The 22,630-nt window shown below is 39.8% G+C and overlaps 1 non-coding gene across 1 annotated transcript; it reads left to right on the forward strand.

Moving 5' to 3' along the window:
- The first annotated feature begins 17,795 nt into the window (after positions 1-17,795).
- On the forward strand, positions 17,796-17,903 carry LOC130938307 (small nucleolar RNA R71). Its single transcript, XR_009069477.1, has one exon. It is a non-coding gene; the product is annotated as a small nucleolar RNA R71 (small nucleolar RNA).
- The last annotated feature ends 4,727 nt before the right edge of the window (positions 17,904-22,630 follow it).

Consider the following 22,630-nt stretch of genomic DNA (forward strand, 5'->3'; position numbering starts at 1 on the left):
GCAGGTACACCATGAAGTCTCACAATCTCCTTTATGTATAACCGTGCTAGCTCTTCAAGGGTGTAAGTCATATGAATGGGTAAAAAGTGAGCTGACTTCGTCAGTCGGTCTACAATCACCCAGATAGCATCAAAACCAGCCCTAGTCCTTGGCAATCCTGACACGAAGTCCATTGCAATACTTTCCCACTTCTATTGTGGAATCTCTAAAGGTTGCAACATCCCGGAAGGTCTTTGATGTTCAATCTTTACCTTTTGACAAGTTAAGCACTTCGAAACATATTCCGCCACATCATTCTTCATACCCGGCCACCAGAACATCGCCTTTAAATCATGGTACATCTTAGTACTTCCCGGGTGAATGGAGAATCCGCTTTTGTGTGCCTCCTTTAAGATATCCTGCCTCAAAGTGCCAACATCCGGCACAATGATCCTACCCTTGAACCTCCATAACCCATCTTTTTCTTCCGACACTCTCCACTGTTTTCCTTGCTCAATGGCCGGTAACACCTTTCATAACGCTTCATCATTTTGATGAGCCTTTAGGAGTTCGGACTTAAAGTCACTTGAGATTTCTAATCGGCTCAAACACAAAGTTCCGGATACTTCTCGAGTACCAATTTTCAGACTCTCGAACCCCTTGAGTAACTTCTCCTCTTGAAGCATCATCCAAGCCGCATATAACGACTTCCGACTTAACGCATCCGCCACTACGTTCGCCTTTCTCGGATGGTAATGCAACTCAAAGTCGTAGTCCTTCAACAATTCCATTCACCTCCTCTGCCTCATATTAAGCTCTTTCTGATCAAAGAGGCACTTCAAGCTCTTATGATCAGAGGAAACTTGGAACTTAACCCCATAGAGATAATGCCTCCACACCTTTAGCGCAAACACGACCGCAGTAAGCTCCAAATCGTGCGTAGGGTAATTAACTTCATGCGGTCTCAACTGCCGTGAGGCATATGCCACCACATTATGATGCTGCATCAACACGCACCCCAGACCCTTCAATGAGACATCATAGTACACCTCAAATGGCTCATTTGGCTCAGGTAACACTAACACAGGTGCAGTGGTCAACTTTTTTTTCAATGCCTGAAAGCTCTCCTCGCATTCAGGAGTCCAAACAAACGGAGTGTCTTTGCGGGTTAACTTTGTCATTGGCAAAGCTATATGTGAAAAGCCCTTAATAAACCTTCGGTAATAGCCAGCTAAGCCCAGAAAACTCCTTATCTCTGTTACGGTGGTTGGTTGCTTCCAATCCATCACAGCCTCCACCTTAGTTGGATCTACGGCTATTCCCTTCTTACTCACCACGTGGCCCAAAAACTTCACCTCACTCTTCCAAAACTCACACTTAGACAGTTTTGCATAGAGTTTCTTCTCCTTTAGAACCTGCAACACGGTTCTCAAGTGTTCCGTATGCTCTTCTTCAGTCTTGGAGTAAATCAGTATGTCATCAATGAAAACAACAACGAATTTATCCAGAAACAGATGGAACACTCTATTCATGTAATCCATAAACACTGCGGGAGCGTTCGTCAATTCAAAAGACATCACAGTATACTCGTAATGACCATAACGAGTCCTAAAAGCGGTCTTAGGGAGATCCTCACCCCTCACCCTTATCTGGTGATAACCGGATCGCAAATCGATCTTGGAGAAAACCCCAGCTCCTTGTAACTGATCCATGAGATCATCAATTCTTGGCAATGGGTACTTATTCTTTAATGTAACCTTGTTCAGCTGCCTGTAATCCACACAGAGCCGCATACTCCCATCCTTCTTCTTTACCAGTAACACTGGCGCACCCCACGGAGAGACACTTGGTCGTATAAAATTCTTACCCAACAAATCCTCTAACTGAGACTTTAGCTCGTTCATCTCTAACGGTGACATCCTATAAGGAGCGCTTGAGATTGGTCCCGTCCCGGGCACCAACTCAATAGCAAACTCAACCTCTCGGTTAGGTGGAAACTCATCAATATCATCGGGAAACACTTCTAGAAACTCACACACAACCGGAATCTGTTCCAACCTTTGATCATCACCCGAAACACCCGCGGTTAACAACAGGATACCCTGACATTCGATTCCAGAATAGTTCACCATCATCGAATTCAAGTAATAATTATTCACCACGACCGGTCCTTCTGTATCCTCCGGCATAAAGCACACCGACTTTGTAGAACAATCAAGCAGGACATGGTTCTTAGATAACCAGTCCAATCCCAAGATAAGATCAAGACCGATCATTGGTAAGCAGACTAAATTATGAACAAAATCACGCTGCTTGAACCTAAAGGAAACTTTCGGGCATCCTAGCCTAGTTACCATGGATTCATGGGTAGCATTATACACTTTTAGGTCATAACCTAAGGTTACGATCTTCAATCCTAACTCATGGGCTTTCTCAAATGCAATGAATGAATGTGATGCTCCCAAATCAAATAAAGCATTTAAAGTTTGACCAGCTATTTCACAGTTACCTCGAATGAGTGTCTCAGATCCCTCAGCACCTATAGCTGAAGTGGTGAACACCCGACCAGTCTGTTGTGCTTTCCCAGCACCTTGTTTCTGCTTCTCCGGACAGCTTGCGACTTTATGCCCCGCCTTTCCACAATTGTAGCACAAACCCCATCCAGCCTTGCATGGTGCTCCCAGATGGTGACTCCCACATCTAGTACAAGTTTGATAATTCTGAGGTTGCTTCCCAAACTTCTTCCCTTGGGAGTTGTTGTTGTTGGGCCTCCTGAAAGAGCTTCCCCTCTTGAAAGGCAGACCTCTAGGTGCAAAGCTCTTCCCTCGGTTCTGTGGGAATGATCCTTTGTAACTCCCTTTCTCAGCGGTTGCCCTTTTTACACACTCTTCAGCAACCCTACACTTGTTTACCAACTCGGAGAAAGTCCTAATCTCCATTGGTCCCACTGAACTGAAAATATCGCTCCGGAGTCCTCCTTCATACTTAACACACTTCCATTCCTCATATTCCACCGGAGTCCCTTGGCACATACTAGAGAACCTGAACAGCTCTTCAAACTTGTCAGTATACTCTGATACGGACATGGTACCCTGCTTCAGCTGTAGTAACTCAAGTTCCTTAGTTGTCCTGGCAGAAGTCAGAAAGTACTTCTTATAAAACTCCTCTTGGAAGACATTCCATGTGATATAGTCATCAGCCTGCTGCAGAAGACGTTGGATATCTTGCCACCAATGCGACGCTTCACCGGTGAGCATATAGGTAGCGAACTCGACACGCTGTCCTTCAAGTACCACTTGTGCTTGCAGTGCTCGCTCTATAGCCTGAAACCATGTATCAGCCTCAGTCGGACTAGCAATTCCCTTGAACTTAGGTGGATTAACCTTTAAAAAGTTTGCCAGTGTCATCGGGCCCTGAACTCCACCTCCATCATTACCATGGTTGTTCATCTGTTGACCAAGAGCCTCAGTAGTGGCTTGTATAGCAGCAGCCATGTTCTCCAACGCAGTCATAAAGCTCACCGAGTCATTAGGGTTATTCTCCGGCACACGAGCATTCGTACGACATCTTCCACGGCCTCTACCGTGTCCACGAGGCGCCATCTGGTCCCTATACACACCAAACAATCGATATTAAGTTGATCAGTCTCAATATCGGAAGTCTAGTACTTCAAGGTCCCAAATGCCTACTCATGAACGTTTATGCTAATTATATCAAGCAGATATACTAATAGCACATAGCACACATACAGAGAATGCACAGAAGCATAGTCAGTCCATTCCTCAGGCTCTACAGGAATGAACTGCTCTGATACCATAAATGTAACACCCCACCATACAGAGTCTTATGCTTAAGTCATAATTCAGAGATGGCAAGGTAGTACGACCTCTAAAATAAAAATTTAGTACGTATAGTAATATGAATGATTGATTATAACTAGGAGCCTTTTTAGAAAAAGGGGGTAAACAAAAATCGCAACTCGAAAGCGCAACACTCCGAACGATAACGTAACGAACAAAGCTAAACCAGCACGAGATTATATATATACAAAGGAGTATCAAAAACGGGAATATCAAAACTCAAAAACCGGTTGCGAAGATAACCGGTCCGAGCATAGTAACATATGTATATATACAAGTAAATAAAATAGGAAACCCCAAGGAAAACCCAAAGGGACACAAAACTGAGAACCTATTCTCCAAAATCTCCTATAAGAGGAGTCATCACAGTTTGTATTATTTAATGGAGATAAAAGTATCTAAGCAAAACATATAACCCAAAACATAGTCCCGAGAACAAAGGATCTTCGCAAATCTAGAAGTCTCCAGCATGCCTCAGCGGGAAACCTCACATCCTGCATCTGAAAACCACAAAATCCGCATGGGTGAGAACCAGAGGTCCCCAGCATGGTAACAGCTTCCACATATATAATACATAATAATAGAGGAAAGCCAAAGGCAATCCTAGAACTTCCTCCAGATAATATCAAAGCTTATAAACAAGCTAAACCATATGTGGCGACTGATTAAAGATTCTTCAGTCTAACTAATACTTCCCTTTCCAATTCCTTCACACCTCCCAACCACTAGCAGGAGTATAATGTAGCAAACACAGTTATATCAAACAAGAAACATACAAATAGGAACAAATAAGGCATTTAGACAATTAGCAAGTAATATGCAGTCAAATAGGCAATCCCAAACAATTCATATAGTATGCATATGATGAATGCCTGTCCCTAGTGGCTGATGATATCATATGTCGGTTATAGAGTCAACTCGACAAGTCCTGGTAGCTAACCATTGGACTGTCCCTCTATCGCGCATCCCCAACTCGAGTTATACACATCATAAACTTGATCATAATCATGATCTATATCCATCACCTTCACTGGTGAATATTTACGGGGACGAGCTCATCCGGGGCTTTCACAGTGCCCGGCCACCCTTACGACATAGGGTCAAAAGAGCTTCGAGCCTCAACCTGGAGCACGTGGTGGCTAGCCACTGCTTCCTTCCAGGGAAACTCTCATCTCCAACAGTGGAAGTGCAACATTCACAATTCATTCAACAGCATATATGCATTTATTCTTAGCCATAATCATGGCTCCGCCGTAACACGGTAATAATCCATCCATCCGGCTCACGGTTAAATCCATAACCAGCCACCCGGCTCAAGGTTAAATCCATAACCATCCGTTTCATTAACAATTTCGGCCTTTCGGCCCAAGGCATAACAAGCACTTCCACCGCCATCCTCCGCCTCTCACATAATCATTTTTGATCCTCATTGATCATTCATTTTTTCCTTGCTTCACTCGCAAGTTACCACCATCCCTAGCTCCCTTTCTAATGGCTAGGCATATCATAATGATTTAAGACATAAGTGGTGAGATCGGAGGATTGGAAGTATGAGATTTGGCTTTGAAAACTCAAAAATCAACTTTGGGATGAAAACAGGGCCACGTGTACGCGCACTCCACGTGCACACGTGGATGGCCACAAAACTCGTCGCCGCGTATGCGTCATGCATGCTAACGCATGAATTGAAAAATAGCCAAGCAACGCGCACGCGTCAGCCACGCGTACGCGTGGGTGCTCTCGTGCCCCATGCACAAAACTGGCACAATTCTGGCACAACTCTCTGGAAAATAACTGAGCATTGGGTGCAGCACATCGGCGCGCCCGCGAACACCATGCATACGCGTGGATGGCGTTTTCTGGAAGAACGGCGCGTACGTGCCAAGTGCGCCTACGCGCGAGGGGTCATTCTGCTAAAAATTTTCTAAGTTAAAAGCTGCAGAATTCACAGATTCAAACCCCAATCTTCCAACGGACATAACTTTCTCATTTTAAATCGTTTTTCACCCGTTCTTCGAACGGCATGGACATCCCGGATCCAATTTCTTTTCTAAATAAATTTGGCACAAAACTGAGATTCGTAGTCCAAGTTATGTCCCGTCAAAGTATGCCTAAAAACTATGTTTTTCATACAAAACCACATAGTGCCATTTTCAAAACAAGCCATTTTCAACTCTTTTCAAAATCAATCAAAATATGTCAATTTCATCCCTTTTCTTTGAAATCAATCAAAATATATCAAATTCAACATCAAGCCTCCTCAACTCACACATTGACACTTTACTACAATTCACCAAAATCACTATCCCATCATTTTAACCCACTTCACCCAAGTGGTTCAAACCCAAACACATTGACATATCACATACTCTTCCTCATGCCAATTTTCAACATCACCAATTCCAATAAATCATCATTGTATACAATCAATATCATACTCACCATCAACATGGTTTAACCCACAATTCAACCATAACCAATCATCAAGCATATATCACAACATGCATATTTCTCATACATCATACCATTAAGGCATCAATAATCATCATCACATATATGACCACATCATGTATTTGAACCATCTAACAACATCAATAATTCAATGCCTATCTTAGGGCCTCTAGCCTAAGTATTTCCTACCATATTACATATTAGATACGAGAAACCGAGACCATACCTTAGCCGATTTCCCAAGCTCAACCGGAGCACTTCCAAACAACTTTTTCTCAAGCTCTCAAGGCCTCAACACTTCCAAGAATAGATTTTTCACCACCAAATCCCTTTTCAAGCTTTTCAATATCACCAATCAAGCTCCAATATTCACATATACACAACCTAAGCCACAATCATCACACCCATACACAACATCTCAAAATCCAAACATCATAGAACCACAAATTACACTAGAGTTGAGAATCTTACCACACCCAAGGTCCAAGGAGACAAGATTAACCTTCTCCTTCAAGAGAGTTGGGTCCTATAACATCAAAGAGCCAAAAATCTCAACATTTTTGCTCATGAAACTCGAAATCAAGGCTAGAAATTCGAAGAGCAAAACGTGGCTTACCTCAAGATTAATTGTATGGGTTTTGTAGAGCTCTCCACAGAGAACGCGTGGCCGCAAACGGTGCGACAATCGGAGCTCTAGATCAAAAGTTATGGTGGTTTGAAGATCAAGTGAGAGATAGAAGTTGAGAGAGTGTTCTTCCCCCCTCCCTTCTAATTTTCAGCGTGAGTTTGAGTGTTGTGAGGAGAGAGAGTGCTGAAAACTAGGGTTTAGGTTTAGTTATGTTGGGCTAAGGGCCCACTTTGGGTCTGGTTGGCCCGGTTTGGCCCGTTCGGTCCAATCTTGGTCTGAATTCTATAAAATTGGTACCAAAATTCTCGAATAAATTCTCATTTATAGATTAATTAACCGTTAATTAACCGGGTTTTACACCTTACAGTCTTATCTTTTGAGGAAATGGACAGAGAAGCTTACGAAGAGTTTATTGATTTTTTTCTTATACGATGTTGTTGTTTAAGCTTGGATATTATTTTTCCCTTGCCATTAATATTACATTTTTGTAAAGAGGGATAAGAGTCGTGATATGTAATGTTTGTAAATTATTTGTATAAAAAAAGTCTTATTATTATTATTATTATTATTATTATTATTATTATTATTATTATTATTATTATTATTATTATTATTATTATATTATTATTATTATTATTATTATATATGTGAAGTGTTGTGATTAGTTTGTATGTATGTGTGTACATTTTTCCAAATAAAAAGTATTTACGGTTTTAAAAAAAAGTTTATTTCGAGTTTTAAAAGGCTCCTATCTTATTATTAAATATATGAAAGTCATCGTAATATCCATACTATCAAAATCGCACAGCCGGGAGTGTGACATTCTAGCAGTAAGGGTGTGGATGATTTATATGAGGTTGAGGAGAGTATAGTCGGGTTGTTCTAGGAGTATTGGGACCGAGCTCCTTATCTGGATACTAAGAGATATTTAGGAAATCCAAGCCAGCGTTAATAAGAGCTAGGTAGTCTTCTTTTTCTTTTTATAGATATGGATTTGTCAAAATGTCTTAGTGACTAATGTAACTTGACTTTAATATCGTACAGAAAAAATGGCTGCTATGTTGGTAGCTATAAAAACACTTCGGACTACCAAGAAGAATGTTGTTGTACGAAGCATACAACTAAAAGAGGCAGGTGAATTGGACGATCTCTCCTGCCCTTCTAAGTCAGACTCGTGAGCTTCTGCCTCGGTAAAAATAATTGCTGATCCAACTCCTCAACCAACTTCCCTTCCCTCTAGCTCGGTAAAACAAACAGCTCTTCCTCCACCTTCCAATCTTGAGCCAAAATCTAAAAACCGTAAGACTTCAGAACTGGGAGGTATTTATGAGCAGGGCTTTGATGCCATTGCTTGGAATGAGAAACACATCCTTCTCCACAACTTTTTTAGTATGGATGATGATTCCATAAAGAGCCATTTTCAGGTATTTGCCAGAGGTGGAATTCGAGCGGCTAGGGTTTGTACAACTTTATTGAGAGAACTGGAGAAGACTCCCCTTGGTGTCCCTCAGCGCACTTTGACTGATCTAGAAGTTGAAGTGGCATTCTTAAGGGAATAAAAAAAGAGTGGGTGGGCGAAAAGTAGTCACTTATTTCTTACCTTGGCAAAGCTCGGGTGAGAGTAAAACAATCTGAGGTTGCCCTGGCTATGACAGAGGGCTTAAAAAAGAAGTCTAAGGTGATTTGTACCAGTGTTTTTAGAGAGAAGCTAGATTTAGTGGATGAGATCACTAAATTCAGGGAGAAATATGCCGAGCTGGAGAAAACCAAAGCTTTGGGAATAGATAAATTGGCGAAAAATTTGAAGGTCCAATTTTGAATTGTGGCTCCCAAGGAAGGCCTCACCCATATTAGTCTTGATAATGTGGTGGTGGGAGGGAAGATAGTCTCTATGCGTGAGGAGGAGAAGGATACTCCTCTGTCTGATCCGATGACTTCAGAGGCTCGGGCTGAGGGAGCTTCTCAAGGTTTTCCTACTTGGATTAGTGATGAGCCCACTCCTTTTAGAACTCTCCCTATTTCCACTATGCAGACTGAAATTTTTTATTGTTAATTTTGTTTTTCCTTAGTTATTTAAACTTCGACTTTGAGTAATTAGGCTTATCAAGTTACTCTTGTATTTTATTTCAAGCCCAATTCTTTTAAGGTTGGACCATAAATTGCTTATGTAACTTCTTACACTAATTTGTATCTCATTGTTTCATCTTGCCAACCATTCAGACTGGGCAATGATTTTCGCAGTTTTTCAAGCTTAAACTAATTCATTTGAAGGGGAAATCAATAGAAAAAATGATTTATCATTAATAAGTAGTTTATGTAAGTTTTCTTGCTACTAATGATTTTTTTATTATCCTTAGCCTTTGCTATGGTGCCTCATTAAAACCTCTTTAGAAAACCCCTTTCGAGAAAAAAAAAACTATAAAGTCGGAAAAAATAGTACACTAGGGAGCAAAATTCACTTTCTAACTAAAGTACCTCTTTAAGTTACATGTGTGCCACGACTTTGGGAACTTGTTCCTCTTTAAATAAGATACTTCATAGCAACCTTTTCCTAAGATTTCAGCAACCTTATAAGGTCCTTTCCAATTCGCAGCCAGCTTTTTCTCACCTGACTTCTGTACTCTGATGTCATTTCGGATTAACATGAGGTCTTTGTGGTGAAGCTTCTTTTGATGACTTTCTTATTGTACCTCAAGGCCATTTTTTCTTCAATGCTTCCTCTTTTATCCAAGCTTGTTTTCGAACTTTTAGGAGGATGTCGAGTTCTTTCTTTTGTGCTCGGACATTAGTGCGCGGAATTGTGATCATCAATGGCACCATCAACATGGTACACTCAATTGCAATCTCAACTTTTTATCACAACTTTGCACAACTAACCAGCAAGTGCACTGGGTCGTCCAAGTAATAAACCTTACGCGAGTAAGGGTCGATCCCACGGAGATTGTTGGTATGAAGCAGGCTATGGTCATCTTGTAAATCTCAGTCAGGCGGATTCAAATGGTTATGGAGGATTAATGATTAAAAGATAAATAAAACATAATATAAAGATAGAGATACTTAAGTAATTCATTGGTGAGAACTTCAGATAAGCGTATGGAGATGCTTTGTCCCTTCCGTCTCTCTGCTTTCCTACTGTCTTCATCCAATCCTTCTTACTCCTTTCCATGGCAAGCTGTATGTTGGGCATCACCATTGTCAATGGCTGCAGTCCTGTCCTCTCAGTGAAAATGTTCAACGCGCTCTGTCACAGCACGGCTATTCATCTGTCGGTTTTCGATCATGTCGGAATAGAATCCAGTGATTCTTTTGCGTCTGTCACTAACGCCCCACAATCGCGAGTTTGAAGCTCGTCACAGTCATTCAATCCCTGAATCCTACTCGGAATACCACAGACAATGTTTAGACTTTTCGGATTCTCAAGAATGGCCGCCAATGGATTCTAGCTTATACCATGAAGATTCTGATTAAGGAATCCAAGAGATACACACTCAAGCCTTGTTTGCATGTAGAACGGAGGTGGTTGTCAAGCACGCGTTCATAAGTGAGAATGATGATGAGCGTCACATAATCATCACATTCATCATGTTCTTGGGTGCGAATGAATATCTTAGAACAAGAATAAGCTGAATTGAATGGAAAATAGTAGTAATTGCATTAATACTTGAGATACAGCAGAGCTCCACACCTTAATCTGTGGTGTGTAGAAACCAAGGTTGCGAGAACCGGACCGGTCAATAAACCGGTGAGGTCACTGGTTCAATGGTTCACTGGTTCGACCGTGGTTCAACCGGTTTAATTAAATATTAAATAAAATTATTAAAAAACTTAAAATAATCTTAAGTATATAAATTCAATGATCTCTAACTTAATAAAATTTGATATTTCACATAATAAATTATCCATTACTTAATATTAGAGGTTCACAAACAACTTCAAACATCAAAGTTTATAAGTAAACAAAAAATAAAACGTACATAATGACAAACCCATAATGTTCTACATTCAAAAGATACAATTACTAGCAAGTTTTCAACTAATCAAAGGTGCAACTCATCAAAAATCATAATTATCATTAAGTGTTCCAACATCTCCATCATAAACAGGTAATCCAAAGCCACCATCATCAGAAGTACCACCAAAAGAAGCTGTATTTGAAGAATCAGCAACATTAGGGAAATCCACATCAAGTTCCACATCTCCTCCATCTAAAAAAATAAAATAGAAAACCAAGAAAAAATTAAAGTTACAACTTTACATCAGATATTGAGAGAAAATGAAACAATTTTTGCTATTTCAATCACCTGTAGGATATGAAGGCATAGCATTATCCATATAAATTAAATTTTCAATGCCTTCGATGTCTCCATTAGTAAATTCAGGATCACCTTCATCCGGCATTACCCAAAAATCTACTGTGTCAAATGCTTTCAATGTCAATTGGATCATAATTCTTCTTCTTGCGATGCATTCTAGATTGAAGGCGTAGATTAATACAATGATCCATCTTGCAAGCCCCAACTTAACCTTGTGTTTAACTTGTTTACTGACCAAGACACTTTTCAAAGCTGGTTGAGAGCCTGGTGTAGTCCTTTCCTTAAAATAACTTCCAATTGGAGTAGCAGCAATCGCTCTTCTCTTTCCTTTGTCTCCCATTGTTGCAGGAGCCGGAGGTTGTACAGGATTAGGCGCTTCACCCTCTTCTTCCGCTTGTGTTTCACTTTCCACATCATAACAATCAGCTGTATATTTTCTTTTTTCTGCCTTATTTTTTTTGTTTTCCTCCAAAAGCCTTTTGAATTGAAGTTCAACATCTTCAGTTACTTTGTTACAAACTTTAATTTGTCCAGGGATCTTTGCAAGATGATATTTCATTCTATATATCCCCCCTCCATTGTAAGTATTCAAGCAGAAAATACATGTATATTGAGCCTTGTTATTTTTGTCATACTTCACTATAAAATACTACCAAGCTGGATCAGATTTACCTCTGGATGAACCAGTTTGAGAATCTTGTGGCTGTGGGTTACTTTCTGATTGTTCCATCTATAACAATCAGAAAACCAAAGACCAGAAAACTTCAGCAACAATGCAAAACAGCAAAACATATTCAAAATCAATAATAGCAATTCAAAAAATAATAAAATAGCAACCAGAAGCAGGTAACAGAAGCAGCAATACAAAACAGAAGCAGGTAACAGAAGCAGCAATACAAAACAGAAGCATCAATGCAAAACAGAAGCAGGTAACAAAAGCAGCAATACAAAATAGAAGCATCATAACAGAAGTAGCAATGCAAAACAGAAGCAGGTAACAGAAGCAGCAATGCAAAACAGAAGCAGCTAACAGAAGCAGTAAAAAATATTCATCATGATTCATGAAGCAGGTAACAGAAGCAGCAATGCAAAACATATTCAAAATAAAAAACATCAATCATGAAAATCAAGAAGGAGGCATATAATAGGCGAGCTCACAGAACTTCAAAAAATTAAAATCCAATTTCATAAAGGCAGCATAGAACAGGCGAGCTCACAGAACCTCAGAAAATCAAAATCCAAAATCAAGCATAGAACAGGTGAGCTCACAACCTCAGAAAATCAAAATCAAGAAGAAAAGGTGATAGAACAGAGTCTTACCAAATTCAGAAGGAGGCGGGCTCGGCCGGTGGTGGTCGCGGCTGCTATCGATGGTTGTGGGTGGCGACGAGGAGGCGGGCTCGGCCGGTGGTGGTCGCTGTTCCTGTTTGGGCCATCAAATCTCGGGCAAAGTATGAACTATTATATATTGCTGGAAAGCCCAGAATGTCTACTTTCCAACGCAATTGAGAGCGCGCCAATTAGGCTTCTGTAGCTCCAGAAAATCCACTTCGAGTGCAGGGAGGTCAGAATCCAACAACATCTGCAGTCCTTTTCAGCCTCTGAATCAGATTTTTGCTCAGGTCCCTCAATTTCAGCCAGAAAAACACACAAACTCATAGTAAAGTCCAGAAAAGTGAATTTTAAATAAAAACTAATAAAAATATAATAAAAATTAACTAAAACATACTAAAAACAATGCCAAAAAGCGTATAAATTATCCGCTCATCACAACACCAAACTTAAATTGTTACTTGTCCCCAAGAAACTGAAAATCAAATAGGATAAAAAGAAGAGAATATACTATAAACTCCGAACTATCAATGAAACTTAGCTCTAATTAGATGAGCGGGACTTATAGCTTTTTGCCTCTGAACAGTTTTGGCATCTCACTTTATCCTTTGAGGTTCAGAATGATTGGCTTCTATAGGAACTCAGAATCCGAATAGTGTTATTGATTCTCCTAGTTAAGTATGATGATTCTTGAACACAGCTACTTTATGAGTCTTGGCCGTGGCCCAAAGCACTCTGTTTTCCAGTATTACTACCGGATACATCCATGCCACAGACACATAACTGGGTGAACATTTTCAAATTGTGACTCAGCTTTGCTAGAGTCCCCAATTAGAGGTGTCCAGGGTTCTTAAGCACACTCTTTTTGCCTTGGATCACGACTTTAACCGCTCAGTCTCAAGTTTTCACTTAACACCTTCACGCCACAAGCACATGGTTAGGGACAGCTTGGTTTAGCCGCTTAGGCCAGGATATTATTCCTGTAGGCCCTCCTATCCACTAATGCTCAAAGCCTTGGATCCTTTTTATTACCCTTGCCTTTTGGTTTAAAGGGCTATTGGCTTTTTCTGCTTGCTTTTTCTTTCTCTTCTCTTTTTCTTCTCTCTTTTTTTTTGAATTCACTGCTTTTTCTTGCTTCAAGAATCATTTTTATGATTTTTCAGATCCTCAGTAACATGTCTCCTTTTTCATCATTCTTTCAAGAGCCAACAATTTTAACATTCTTCAAAAGACATATGCACTGTTCACGCATACATTCAGAAAACAAAAAGTATTGTCACCACATCAAAATAATTGAACTAGTTTTAAGGATGAATTCGAAATCATGTACTTCTTGTTTTTTTGTAATAAAAACTTTTTTCGCTTAAGAAAGGTGATGGATTCATAGGACATTCATAACTTTAAGGCATAGACACTAAGACACTAATGATCATGTAATAAGACACAAACATAGATAAACATAAGCATAAAAATTCGAAAAACAGAAAAAAAAGAACAAGGAGATTAAAGAACGGGTCCACCTTAGTGATGGCGGCTTGTTCTTCCTCTTGAAGATCTTATGGAATGCTTGAGCTCCTCAATGTCTCTTCCTTGCCTTTGTTGCTCCTCTCTCATGACTCTTTGGTCTTCTCTAATTTCATGGAGGATGATGGAATGTTCTTGGTGCTCCACCCTTAATTGTCCCATGTTGGAACTCAATTCTCCTAGGGAGGTGTTGATTTGCTCCCAATAGTTTTGTAGAGGAAAGTGCATCCCTTGAAGCATCTCAGGGATTTCATGATGAGGAATTTCCTCATGTCCATGAGTGGGATCTCTTGTTTGCTCCATCATCTTCTTAGTGATGGGCTTGTCCTCATCAATGAGGATGTCTCCCTCTATGTTAATTCCAACTGAATTACAGAGGTGACAAGTGAGATGAGGGAAGGCTAACCTTGCCAAGGTAGAGGACTTGTCCGCCACTTTATAAAGTTCTTGGGATATAACCTCATGAACGTCTACTTCCTCTCCAATCATGATGCTATGAATCATGATAGCCCGGTTTATAGTAACTTCAGACCGGTTGCTAGTGGGAATGATTGAGCGTTGGATAAACTCCAACCATCCCCTAGCCACGGGCTTGAGGTCATGCCTTCTCAGTTGAACCGGCTTTCCTCTTGAATCTCTCTTCCATTGAGTGCCCTCTTCACAAATGTCTATGAGGACTTGGTCCAACCTTTGATCAAAGTTGACCCTTCTAGTGTAGGGGTGTTCATCTCCTTGCATCATGGGCAAGTTGAATGCCAACCTTACATTTTCTGGACTAAAATCTAAGCATTTCCCCCGAACCATTGTAAGCCAATTCTTTGGGTCCGGGTTCACACTTTGATCATGGTTCTTGGTGATCCATGTATTGGCATAGAACTCTTGAACCATTAAGATTCCGACTTGTTGAATGGGGTTGGTAAGAACTTCCCAACCTCTTCTTTGGATCTCATGTCGAATCTTCGGATATTCACTCTTTTTGAGTTTGAAAGGGACCTCGAGGATCACCTTCTTCATGGCCACAACTTCATAGAAGTAGTCTTGATGCACCCTTGAGATGAATCTCTCCATCTCTCATGACTCGGAGGTGGAAGCTTTTGCCTTCCCTTTCCTCTTTCTAGAGGTTTCTCCGGCCTTAGGTGCCATAAATGGTTATGGAAAAACAAAAAGCAACGCTTTTACCACACCAAACTTAGAAATTTTGCTTGTCCTCGAGCAAAAGAAGAAAGAAGAGAGTATAAGAAGAAGAAATAGAGGAGATGGAGGGGGGCTTTGTGTTTCGGCCAAGGGGGAGAAGTAGTTTTTAGATTTTGTGAAAATGAAGGAGTGAAGATGGGTTTATATAAGAGTGGAGAGAGGGATAGAGTTCGGTCATGTATGGGTGGGTTTGGGAGGGAAAGTGGTTTGAATTTGGATGGTGGGGTAGGTGGGGTTTTATGAAGGATGTGAGTGGTAAAGAGAATAGTGGGATTTGATAGGTGAGGGGTTTTTTTGGGAAAGAGTTATGGAGGTGACTGGTGAGTGGGTGAAGAAGAGAGAGAGTGGTGGGATAGGTGGGGATCCTGTGGGGTCCACAGATCCTGCGGTGCCAAGGATAGCTCATCCCTGCACCAAATGGCGTGCAAAAATGCCATTTCTGCCAATCCTGGCATTAAACGCCGGGCTGCTGCCCTTTTCTGGCGTTAAACGCCAGCCTGGTGCCCCTTTCTGGCGTTAAACGCCAGTCTGGTGCCCCTTTCTGGCGTTAAACGCCCAGAATGGTGCCAGACTGGGCGTTAAATGCCCATTTGCTGCCCATACTAGCGTTTAAACGCCAGCAAGCTTTTCCTCCAGAGTGTGCTGTTTTTCTTTCTGTTTTTCATTCTGTTTTTGCTTTTTCAATTGTTTTTGTGACTTCACATGATCATCAACCTATAGAAAACATAAAATAACAATGGAAAATAGATAAATATAACATTGGGTTGCCTCCCAACAAGCGCTTCTTTAATGTCAGTAGCTTGACAGTGGGCTCTCATGGAGCCTCACAGATGTTCAGAGCAATGTTGGAACCTCCCAAGACCAAACTTAGAGTTTGAATTTGGGGGTTCAACACCAAACTTAGAATTTGGTTGTGGCCTCCCAACACCAAACTTAGAGTTTGACTGTGGGGGCTTTGTTTGACTCTGTTTTGAGAGAAGCTCTTCATGCTTCCTCTCTATGGTTACAGAGGGATATCCTTGAGCCTTAAACACAAGGGATTCTTCATTCACTTGAATGATCAAATCTCCTCTGTCAACATCAATCACAGCATTTGCTGTGGCTAGGAAGGGTCTGCCAAGGATGATGGATTCATCTATGCACTTCCCAGTCTCTAGGACTATGAAATCAGCAGGGATGTAATAGTCTTCAATCTTTACCAGAACATCCTCTACAAGTCCATAAGCTTGTTTTCTCGAATTGTCTGCCATCTCTAGTGAGATTCTTGCAGCTTGTACCTCAAAGATCCCTAGCTTCTCCATTACAGAGAGGGGCATGAGGTTTATGCTTGACCCTAGGTCACATAGAGCCTTCTCGAAGGTCATGGTGCCTAATGTACAAAGTATGGAAAACTTCTCAGGCTCCTGTCTTTTTTGAGGTAATCTCTGCCTAGTCAAGTCATCCAGTTCTTTGGTGAGCAAAGGGGGTTTGTCCTCCCAAGTCTCATTACCAAATAACTTGTTATTTAGCTTCATGATTGCTCCAAGGTACTTAGCAACTTGCTCTTCAGTGACATCTTCGTCCTCTTCAGAGGAAGAATACTCATCAGAGCTCATGAATGGCAGAAGTAAATTCAATGGAATCTCTATGGTCTCAGTGTGAGCCTCAGATTCCCATGGTTCCTCATTAGGGAACTCATTGGAGGCCAGTGGACGTCCATTGAGGTCTTCCTCAGTGGCGCTCACTGCCTCTTTCTCCTCTCCAACTTCAGCCATGTTGATGGCCTTACAATCTCCTTTTGGATTCTCTTCTGTATTGCTTGGAAGAGTACTAGGAGGGAGTTCTGTAACTTTCTTACTCAGCTGACCCACGTGTGCCTCCAAGTTCCTAATAGAGGACCTTGTTTCAGTCATGAAACTTTGAGTGGTTTTGATTAGATCAGAGACCATGGTTGCTAAGTCAGAGTGGCTCTGCTTAGAATTCTCTGTCTGTTGCTGAGAAGATGATGGAAAAGGCTTGCCATTGCCAAACCTGTTTCTTCCACCATTATTGTTGTTGAAACTTTGTTGAGGTCTCTGTTGATCCTTCCATGAGAGATTTTGGATGATTTCTCCATGAAGGATTATAGGTGTTTCCATAGGGTTCTCCCATGTAATTCACCTCTTCCATTGATGGGTTCTCAAGATCATAAGCTTCTTCTTCAGAAGAAGCGTCCTTAGTACTGCCTGGTGCAGCTTGCATTCCAGACAGACTTTGAGAAATTATATTGACTTGCTGAGTCAATATTTTGTTCTGAGCCAATATGGCATTCAGAGTATCAATCTCAAGAACTCCTTTCTTCTGATTCGTCCCATTGTTCACAGGATTCCTTTCAGAAGTGTACATGAATTGGTTATTTGCAACCATTTCAATGAGTTCTTGAGCTTCTGTAGGCGTCTTCTTCAGATGAAGAGATCCTCCAGCAGAGCTGTCCAATGACATCTTGGACAGTTCAGACAGACCATCATAGAAGATACCTATGATGCTCCATTCAGAAAGCATGTCAGAGGGACACTTTCTGATCAATTGTTTGTATCTTTCCCAAGCTTCATAGAGGGATTCACCTTCCTTCTGTTTGAAGGTTTGGACTTCCACTCTAAGCTTACTCAATTTTCGAGGTGGAAAGAACTTTGCCAAGAAGGCATTGACTAGCGTTTCCCAAGAGTTCAGGCTTTCTTTAGGTTGTGAGTCCAACCATATCCTAGCTCTGTCTCTTACAGCAAAAGGGAATAGCATAAGTCTGTAGACCTCAGGGTCAACCCCATTGGTCTTGACAGTGTCACAGATTTGCAAGAATTCAGCTAAAAACTGATGAGGATCTTCCAATGGAAGTCCATGGAACTTGCAATTCTGTTGCATTAGAGAAACTAATTGAGGCTTAAACTCAAAGTTGTTTGCTCCAATGGCAGGGATAGAGATGCTTCTCCCATAGAAGTCGGGAGTAGGTGCAGTAAAGTCACCCAGCACCTTCCTTGCATTGTTGGCAATATTGTTGTTTTTGGCTGCCATATCTTCTTCTAGTTTGAAAATTTCTGTTAGATCTCCTACAGAGAGTAGTGCTTTAGCTTATCTTAGCTTTCGCTTCAAGGTCCTTTCAGGTTCAGGGTCAGCCTCAACAAGAATGCTTTTGTCTTTGCTCCTGCTCATATGAAAGAGAAGAGAACAAGAAAGTATGGAATCCTCTATGTCACAGGATAGAGATTCTTTAAGGTGTCAGAGGAAAAGAAAAATAGAAGGAGGAGGTAGAAGAATTCGAACTTATCAAAAGGGATAGAGTTCGAATTGTGCATTGAGAAGGAGTGTTAGTCCATAAATAGAAGGATGTGAGAAGAGGGGAGGAAATTTTCGAAACTTAAAGTGAATTAATTAAAAGAAATTTTGAAAAATGGTAATTGATTTTCGAAAACTAAGATTGGGAAAGAAATTAAGTGAAATTAAAAAAGTTTTTGAAATTAGAAATAAAAAAGATATGATTGAAAAATTAATTTTGAAAAAAATGTGATAAAAAGATATGATTGAAAAGATATAGTTTTAAAAAGATATGATTGAGAAGATATGATTTGAAAAACAAGATTTGATTTTGAAAATTAATGACTTGGCTAACAAGAAATTTAAAAGATATGATTCAGACATTAAACCTTTCTCAACAGAAAAGGCAACAAACTTGAAATGTTGAATCAAATCATTAATTGTTAGCAAGTATTTTTGAAAAGTGGAAAGAAATTGATTTTGAAAATATATGATTGAAAAGATATGATTTGAAAAAGATTTGATTTTGAAAAATTATGAAAACTTGAAAAAAATTTGAATTAAAAACAAAATCTTCCCTCTTGTGCCATCCTGGCGTTAAACGCCCAGAATGGTATCCATTCTGGCGTTTAACGCCCAAAACTCTCCCTTTTTGGGCGTTAAACGCCCAGCCAAGCACCCTGGCTGGTGTTTAAACGCCAGTTTTTCTTCCTCACTGGGCGTTTTGAACGCCCAGTTTTTGTGTGTAATTCATCTGCTGCATGTTCTGAATCTTCAATTCTCTATATTATTGACTTGAAAAGACACAAATTAAAAATTTTTTGAATTTTTAAATGATGAGGAATAATCAAAATGTAACTAAAATCAAATAAACAATGCATGCAAGACACCAAACTTAGAAGTTTGTATACTACTGACACTAACAAATTGAGAATGCATATGAGAAACAACAAAACACTCAAGACAAGAGAATTTAAAGATCAGAGCAAGGAAATCATCAAGAACAACTTGAAGATCAATGAAGAACATAATGCATGTAATTTTCGAAAATTAGAAGAATAAAAACATGTAATGGACACCAAACTTAAAATTAAACACTAGACTCAAACAAGAAACATAAAATTATTTTTTTGGTTTTAAGATTTTATAATTTTTTTTGGATTTTTTCGAAAATTATATGGAAAAGAAAATAAAGAGATTCAAAATTTTTAATAAGAATTCCAGGAATCATGCAATGTTAGTCTAAAGCTTTAGTCTAAAAAGATTAGACATGGCTAGCCAAGCTTCAGCAGGACATTGCATTCAAGAGCTAAATTGATGAGAATCAATCAGCTTTGGTGATGATGAAAACATCACCTTAAAACTCTAGAATTCATTCTTAAAAATTCTGAAGAAAAATACCTAATCTAAGCAACAAGATGAACCGTCAGTTGTCCAAACTCGAACAATCCCCGGCAACGGCGCCAAAAACTTGGTGCGCGGAATTGTGATCATCAATGGCGCCATAAACATGGTACACTCAATTGCAATCTCAACTCTTTATCACAACTTCGCACAACTAACCAGCAAGTGCACTGGGTCGTCCAAGTAATAAACCTTACGCGAGTAAGGGTCGATCCCACAGAGATTGTTGGTATGAAGCAAGCTATAGTCATCTTGTAAATCTCAGTTAGGCGGATTCAAATGGTTATGGAGGATTAATGATTAAAAGATAAATAAAACATAATATAAAGATAGAGATACTTATGTAATTCATTGGTGAGAACTTCAGATAAGCGTATGGAGATGCTTTGTCCCTTCCGTCTCTCTGCTTTCCTACTGTCTTCATCCAATCCTTCTTACTCCTTTCCATGGCAAGCTGTATGTTGGGCATCACCGTTGTCAATGGCTACAGTCTCGTCCTCTCAGTGAAAATGTTCAACGCGCTCTGTCATAGCACGGCTATTCATCTGTCGGTTCTCGATCATATTGGAATAGAATCCAGTGATTCTTTTGCGTCTGTCACTAACGCCCCACAATCGCGAGTTTGAAGCTCGTCACAGTCATTCAATTCCTGAATCCTACTCGGAATACCACAGACAAAGTTTATACTTTCCAGATTCTCAAGAATGGTCACCAATGGATTCTAGCTTATACCACGAAGATTCTAATTAAGGAATCCAAGAGATACACACTCAAGCCTTGTTTGCATGTAGAATGGAGGTGGTTGTCAAGAACGCGTTCATAAGTGAGAATGATGATGAGCGTCACATAATCATCACATTCATCATGTTCTTGGGTGCGAATGAATATCTTAGAACAAGAATAAGCTGAATTGAATAGAAAATAGTAGTAATTGCATTAATACTCGAGGTACAGCAGAGCTCCACACCTTAATCTGTGGTGTGTAGAAACTCCACCAATGAAAATACATAAGTGATAATGGTGATCATTGGCTTCGGCCCCAAAGAGGGAACCAGAAGAACCAAGATGAAAATACAATAGCAAAAGGTCCTATTTATAGAGAACTAGTAGCTTAGGGTTTATAGAAATGAGTAAATGACATAAAAATCCACTTCCGGGCCCACTTGGTGTGTGCTTGGACTGAGCATTGAAGCTTTCATGTGTAGAGACTTTTCTTGGAGGTAAACGCCAGCTTTTGTGCCAGTTTGGGCGTTTAACTCCCATTCTTGTGCCAGTTCTGGCGTTTAATGCCAGAATTTTCGAGCTGACTTGGAACGCCTGTTTGGGCCATCAAATCTCGGGCAAAGTATAAACTATTATATATTGCTGGAAAGCCCAGGATGTCTACTTTCCAACGCAATTAAGAGCGCGCCAATTGGGCTTCTGTAGCTCCAGAAAATCCACTTCGAGTGCAGGGAGGTCAGAATCCAACAGCATCTGCAGTCCTTTTCAGCCTCTGAATCAGAATTTTGCTCAGGTCCCTCAATTTCAGCCAGAAAATACCTGAAATCACAGAAAAATACACAAACTCATAGTAAAGTCCAAAAAAGTGAATTTTAAATAAAAACTAATAAAAATATAATAAAAACTAACTAAAACATACTAAAAACATACTAAAAACAATGCCAAAAAGAGTATAAATTATCCGCTCATCAGACATTTTTTACTTACTCATAGAATCTAACCCTTGTAGATCCTTCAGTGACTTCTATAGGAATCATATCTTCCATGCTGTAATCAAGTCAAAAGGGTAATTTCCTAGTTGTGGAGTGAAGAGTTGTCTGATATACCCACAAGACTTGAGGGAGTTTGTCTACCCATGCTCCCTTTGCATCTTGTAGTTATAAGACCCAAAATTTTTGAAAATTTTATTATAAACTAATTTTAAATTCAATTATTTATTTATAACTTTAATTTCAGAAATTTCTTTATTAAAGATAATTAAATCAAGTTTTAAGTACTTGAATTTGAAACAAATTAAGACTCTTGTCCAATTTTATCATTATTGAGTTTTTATTTATATTTCAATTATAACATTAGTTTTTATGAAATAATAAGAATTTTATATGATTTAATTTAAATAATTGACATTTTATAATTTAATACTTTAAGTTTTAGATATAAAAAAATTAATTTTTATAATTTCAATTAAAGCATTTGATTTCAAATAAATTAGAATTTTTGATACAACAAATAATATTTTTGAAGTAATTTTAAGAATTTAACTAGATTTCAAATTAATATCCTATGTCCCAATTTTATTAAATTACCCTAATTTATTAAACCCAAAATCTCCAAATTAAAACACTAACCCTAGTTAACACACACAGAAAGAAAGAAGAAAGAAGAAAAGAAAGAAAGAAGGAAAGAAAGAAAGAAAGGAAAAGGAGGAAGGGGGCCGCGGGAAGAAGGATAGGGGGAGAAGGGAAGGCGGCACGGTGGGCATCACTACCACCATCGCCGCCACTACTAACAGAAAAGAGAGGAGATCCAAGAGAGAGCGAGAGAGAGAGAGAGAGAGAGAGAGAGAGAGTGTGTGTGTGTGTGTGTGTGTGTGTGTGTGTGCGCGCCCAATGAGAAGAGAGGGAAGGAGACCTCGCCGTCGCACCCAGCTCGCCGTTCGCGTCCCGTTGCGTTGC

Source organism: Arachis stenosperma, chromosome 6 (assembly GCF_014773155.1).
Source record: "Arachis stenosperma cultivar V10309 chromosome 6, arast.V10309.gnm1.PFL2, whole genome shotgun sequence".
Taxonomy (NCBI): domain Eukaryota; kingdom Viridiplantae; phylum Streptophyta; class Magnoliopsida; order Fabales; family Fabaceae; genus Arachis; species Arachis stenosperma.